Here is a 6,000-nt window from a genome sequence, read left to right as displayed (position 1 = left end):
TTAAATCTAAAAACCGAAAACCGAACCGAAATACCAAAATGTTAAAATTCAAAACCAAAACCGACCGAAATAACCGAAAAACCGAAACCAAAATTAAAAGTAATTCGGTTCGGTCGGTTTTTTCGGTTTGAACCATATTATGCCCAGGCCTAGTCCTGACAACAAGGAGCATCGTTGCATATGTTTGGTAAGGGACACTGAAATTTCTGAATCCCATCTCCCTTTAAGTTTTATTTAAGCCTACTTAGCTTCTGTTTTTGGCCAGTGTGCCTTAAGTTAGTATGTCGGTGAGATAGATTATGATTTCAGTGCCCCTTGCCAAGCATATGCAACAATGTTCTTTGTTATCAGGAGATGTTGAATTGTTTGTCTCGTACTAATGTAGACTAATGTTTAAATAAATATCTCTTGCTTTTGGTTGAGCAAAAGGAATTTTCAAATTTTATCGATTTCAAACAAATATCTCTTGCTTTGGATTGAGAACAAGGAATTCTTCAAATTAACCTTCATTTTTCTAAAATTTTGAACTCACCTAAGAACGGTCTCATTGAACACTATACTGATTAAAAATTTCTATCACAAATATATAGGGACAAAGAATTCTACCCTTACCTTAGGGTCATCAAAATGAGGAAGGATGAATTTCAGGGTCTTCAGTAGGGTAGCATATCTGAAGCATATCTTGTCTCGCTACGCTGCTCAACTTGGGGGAACTGAGGAGGAAAGGATTTGTCTTTATGTTAAGGGAGTAAACACTGATTTGTAGGCCTTATCTGTGCGCATGAATTCTACAGGAAATAACTTCAATAAGGTGACTGATTATGTGAAGAAATTGGAAGGAATTGGGCAGGACAAGGCATTGGCTAAAAGGTTAAAGAATGTGGGAAACTTCAGTGGTTCTTATTCCAAGGTTTGTGGTTAGCAGGTGTATTTAGCTCGTCCCATTCAGTTTGCTTTACTAGCTTCTATGGGTGGTTATTCCAAGGTCACACAACAGTCTCAAGCTAAGGTTGGTCAAGGAACTTCTTATTCGTCAGTGACCAGGCCCTAACTTGACCGAGGATGGTTCAACTGTGGTGAGCTGGGTTAATTTAAGAGGGAATGGCCTTAAAAGCAGGTGGACGGCCAAACGCAGCAACATGTACAAGATCATCCCTAATGCTGAAACAACATTATCATAGGCCATTACATTCTCAGGTATTACAACATTCTGATGCCTTAAAGCAGCATCAAGTCTTGACAGAGCCTCAAAATAAGGGTAATGAAATGAAGTTAAAGTAGGAACACGTTACACCTATCCCGCGTCCTATTTCCCCACCAATTCCATAAATAGAAGCCAGGATAAGACATTGGTGGGTTTAGATAAATGATGTAAATTGCTATTGTCCTTTCTTCAACTGTTTTATCCTTACTCTTAATATGTGCAGGTGGGAAGTTGATAAGAATGAGATATAAGACAAACTAAAAGAATTTTTACTTGCCAGAGCTACATTAGAAACCATAATGGACTTACCAACATAGGCCTTGACTATTTCAAGGCTCTTCTACAACAAGCAAAGGTTGTATGTTATTGATACAATGCTTATATGGTTAGGAATATTAAAAAGTTTTATTGTTTCTCATTAGTCACAAAAACAGTTATCACTGTTCACTGTTTTTAGAATTTGTTAGAAGCGGTTATTTCTTTAGTTTAGATTTAGCTTCCATTTCAATTCTATAAATACACATGTAATACAATTGTTAAGACATTGAATGATATATTATAAGGTATTCTCAGCTGAGATTTTATGGTCTTCTTCTTCGAGGTTCATCCTCCTAGTTGATATTATCCCTTCGATTACTGGTAATTGGATCAATTGATATCTGATCAGATGGTCCTCAGCTGAGATTTTATGGTCGTTCGAGACAAAAATTAAGACAGATCTTCATAGGAAATGGAGGAAAAATTGTCTCAGATTCAGGAACAATTGCAGAAGTTGATGGAAGGTATGGTGAATATGAATGATAGAAATGTACAGAAAGATATGAAATTAATAGAGATGAAGCAAGCCCTAGGAAATGCGAAATAAAAGGATAAAGAAAAGGATCAAAAAAGAGCAGAATCATCTACGGGTGGAGACAGCACACAAGGGTTTTGCGATACAACTGGGGATCTCTAAAATTCTAATGTTAAATTTCTTACCCGATGTTCTAAACTTGATTTTTCAAGATTTTCCTGGTCGGATTTGAGAGCATGATTGTAGAAGGTAGACCAGTTTTTTGACATGGATAAAGTCCCATATGATCAGAGGGTGAGAGTAGCTTCTATTATTTTCATGGTGAAGCTACTGCTTGGCATAGATCATATTTGAATTCTAGGAACTCAGTTTTAGATCCTTCTTGGACTGGGTATGTGTTGGCTGCTAATGAAAGATTCGGGGAGGAATTTGAAAATTCCATGGAAGCTATAAAAAATCTACAACAAGCTGAGGATGTTAGAACATATCAGGCTGAGTTTGATAGGTTATTGAATGGGGTTAATTTGTCAAACAAAAATGCTATCAGCTGTTTTCTAGAGGGTAAAAAATTGAGCTCAACAAAGTTGTTAGAATGCAAGCACCCAAAACCTTAATGCAAGCTTACAAGTTAGCTAAGTTGCAGGAAGAGGTTTTTGATGCTCAAGCTAAGTCTTGGGAAATTCGTAGAAACAACACGAATCAGACTGGTCTTTTTCCTACTCCAAATAGGTTTCAGGGTCTACAAAAAAACCTACATTTTCTAGCACAAATGTCAAGAAACCTTATGAACCAAATGCTAACAGATTCAGTAATGGTAATACTGGTAGAAGGTTATTGACTCCTGCTGAGATGGATGAGAAAAGGTCTAAAAGACTTTGCTTCTTGTGTGATGAGAAGTATGTGCCTGGGCATGTTTGTAAATCCAAGAAATAATTGTATTTTGTTGAAGTTTTGGAAGATGGAGGTAATCATGGAGGAAGAAGTGTTACAAGTAAATGAGTGCATGAAAATTTCCTTACAAGTATTTACTGGAAGTACAAGTTATTAAACAATTGAGTAATTATATACCATGAAAACAACCCTTACGATGCTTATTGACATAGATAGTACTCAAAATTTCATTGATGAGTAAATGACTAGGAAGTTAGGTTGTAAAGATTTGCCTATACATGAACAATCTGTAAGTGTGACTGATGTTAGGAAGGTTCAAACTGTTGTTGTGTTTAAGAACTTGAAGTGGTTACTGTAGTGTACAACTTTTTCTTCCGATTTCCTACTACTACCATTGGGAAATATTGATATAGTGTTGGGAGTGCAGTGGTTAAACACTTTGGGAAGGATTTTGTTTGACTTCAGAAATAGAACTATTGAGTTGTGTACTTGGGAAGAAAACATGTTTTAAGGGGAGCCAGTAGCCAAATCAAGACCACCGAGGCAAAATCCTCGAACAAAAAGAGTGATGAATCAGTTCAGGTCTTCATGCTTACCTTTGTGATTGATGCAACCTCTGCTTGGCAATGCAACAATATATAGGTATATCAAGGTACTGATATTCATCCTACCTTAACTGTTTTAATGGAACAATACAGATGCATCTTTGATATGCCTACTACATTTCCCCCTCATAGGTGCATCATTGATCACAACATACCACTCATTGACTCAGCTACTCCTGTTAACAAAAGGCCTTATAGATATCTAGGAATGAAGAAAAATATTATCGAGAAGCTAGTACATGAAATGCTAGGTCAATGTGTTATACAACCTAGTTCTAGTCCCTATGCATCATTGTAGTCCTTGTTGGGAAGAACTATGGGAGTTGGAGGCTTTGTGTAGATTATAGAGATCTGAACAAATTGACAGTAAAGGACAAGTTTCCTATTCTATCATTGAGGATTTGTTAGATGAACTAAGGGGAGCTGAAGTGTTTTATAAAATTGATCTTAGTGCTGGTTACCACCAAGAATGAAGGAAACAAAAACATATAAAACAACTTTTAAAACTCATGAACGACACTACGAATTTCTTGTTATGACATTTGGTCTTACAAATGCACCTTCTTCTTTTAAGAGTCTTATGAATTATGTATTCAAACCACTTCTTAGAAGGTCAGTACTAATTTTTTTGATGATATATTGGTGTATAGAAAGCATATGTCAACTCATGTGAACCATTTACACGTTGTGTTTGATTTAATGAAGCAACATCAGTTGTTTGCCAAAGGTTCTAAGTGTGCTTTTGGGGTACTTGAAATTTAGTACCATCATTTTATCAGTGCAAAAGGGGTAGTAGTTATTGATCCTAAGAAGAATTCTGCAGTAAAGGCTTGGTTTGTTCCTACAAATATCAAACAAGTGAGAGGGTTTCTTGGTTTAACAAGATATTGTAAGAGGTTCTTTCTGAATTTTGGATCCATTGCTAAACCTCTCAATGAATTATTAAAGGATAACTTTGTGTGGAATGAGGGTCCCACTACAGCTTTTCATGTTCTCAAAGATGCACTAGTGATTCCAACTGTCTTAGCATTACCAGACTATGATAAACCATTTATAATTGAGAATGATGCAAGTGGTTTAAAAATTGGTGTTGTCTTAATTCAACAAGGGCATCTAATTGCCTATATAGGGAAGTCATTGGCACCTAGACATCAGGCTATGTGTGTATATGATAGGGAGCTGTCAGCCATCATATTTGCAGTTACTAAGTGGTCTCATTATTTGTTATGAAGACATTTCACTGTGAGAACTGATTAAAAGCCACTAAAACACCTCTTTGAACAAAATACTCACACTGATTTTCAAATTGTTGGTATTTCTAAATTGATGGCCTTTGATTTTACTATTGAGTTCAAGAAAGGGACTGACAATAAGGTTGTTGGTGCTTTGTCAAGAAATCAAAACGTTGAGTTGTTGACGAGTTTTTGGCCAAAAATATCCTTCAACTATACCCCAAACTTAAACTACATCCTTAAAGTATCATTTTTAGCTGAAAACATCCTTTAACTATACCCCAAACTTAAACTACATGCTTAAAGTATCATTTTTAGCAGAAAACAACCTTTAAGTATTTGAGTGAACAACTTTCATCCTTTTGTTAGATATTGTAAAAAACTAAAGGATCTTACGAAAACATGAGCAGTTAACGTGACTATCAACAAAAGTTATTATGCATATTTTCATTACATTCTACAAGAAGTTCTTGAAAAATATAAAAAATCTTAGACATTGTTACTTATGGAAACTAAAAACGATTGGAAGGTGTGAGTGTACATGATTTGCCTTTTTCGTAATGGAAAGAAGTTGGAGATCTAACTGTCTGCTAACTTCCACCTACAGTCAGACCTATGGTCTGTATGTCCATCTACGGGCCTTGCTGGTCAATCATGATTCTTGTCAGAGAGTAGGTGAATGGAGTGTTAATCGACGGATACAAACTACGGACCGTGGTCTGACCTACGGACCGTCGGTCCGTCCGTCGTTTGTCACTTAGTCAAATTTTCCTGGGCTGAGATTTCGGGAGTCTTTGACTCCATCGACGGATGTGTAGGATGGACCGTGAGTCAGGCTATGGTGCGTTGATGGCCACCATCTGTTGCACCTGTAAATTTTCTGAAAAATTGGTTTTTGGTCTTTTTTGGATATGGGGTGTTACAACTCCTAACTCCTAATGATACACTTTTGGAGAGAATTAGCCTAACATGGACAACTGATGATGAGTTGAAAGCTATTTTTCTTAAGCTGCAAGCAAGGTCTTATAAATTCTATACCTGGATTGGTTCTCAGCTAAGAGGGAAAGGCAGGCTAGTAGTAGGGTCTGATTTGCAGTTAAGACAGACCATTATTCAGTTGTGGAATTCAACACCACAAGGTGGTCATGCAGGCATGGATGCAACTATTAAGAGGATACAATCCCTTTTTTTACTGGAAGCCACTGGTAGCTGACATTAGAACTTTTATTCAAAAATGTGATATTTGTCAAAGGCATAAGTATGATGCAGCAACTT

The sequence above is a fragment of the Solanum pennellii genome, chromosome 3 (assembly GCF_001406875.1).
Source record: "Solanum pennellii chromosome 3, SPENNV200".
Taxonomy (NCBI): Eukaryota; Viridiplantae; Streptophyta; class Magnoliopsida; order Solanales; family Solanaceae; genus Solanum; species Solanum pennellii.
This window is presented reverse-complemented; position numbering follows the sequence as displayed.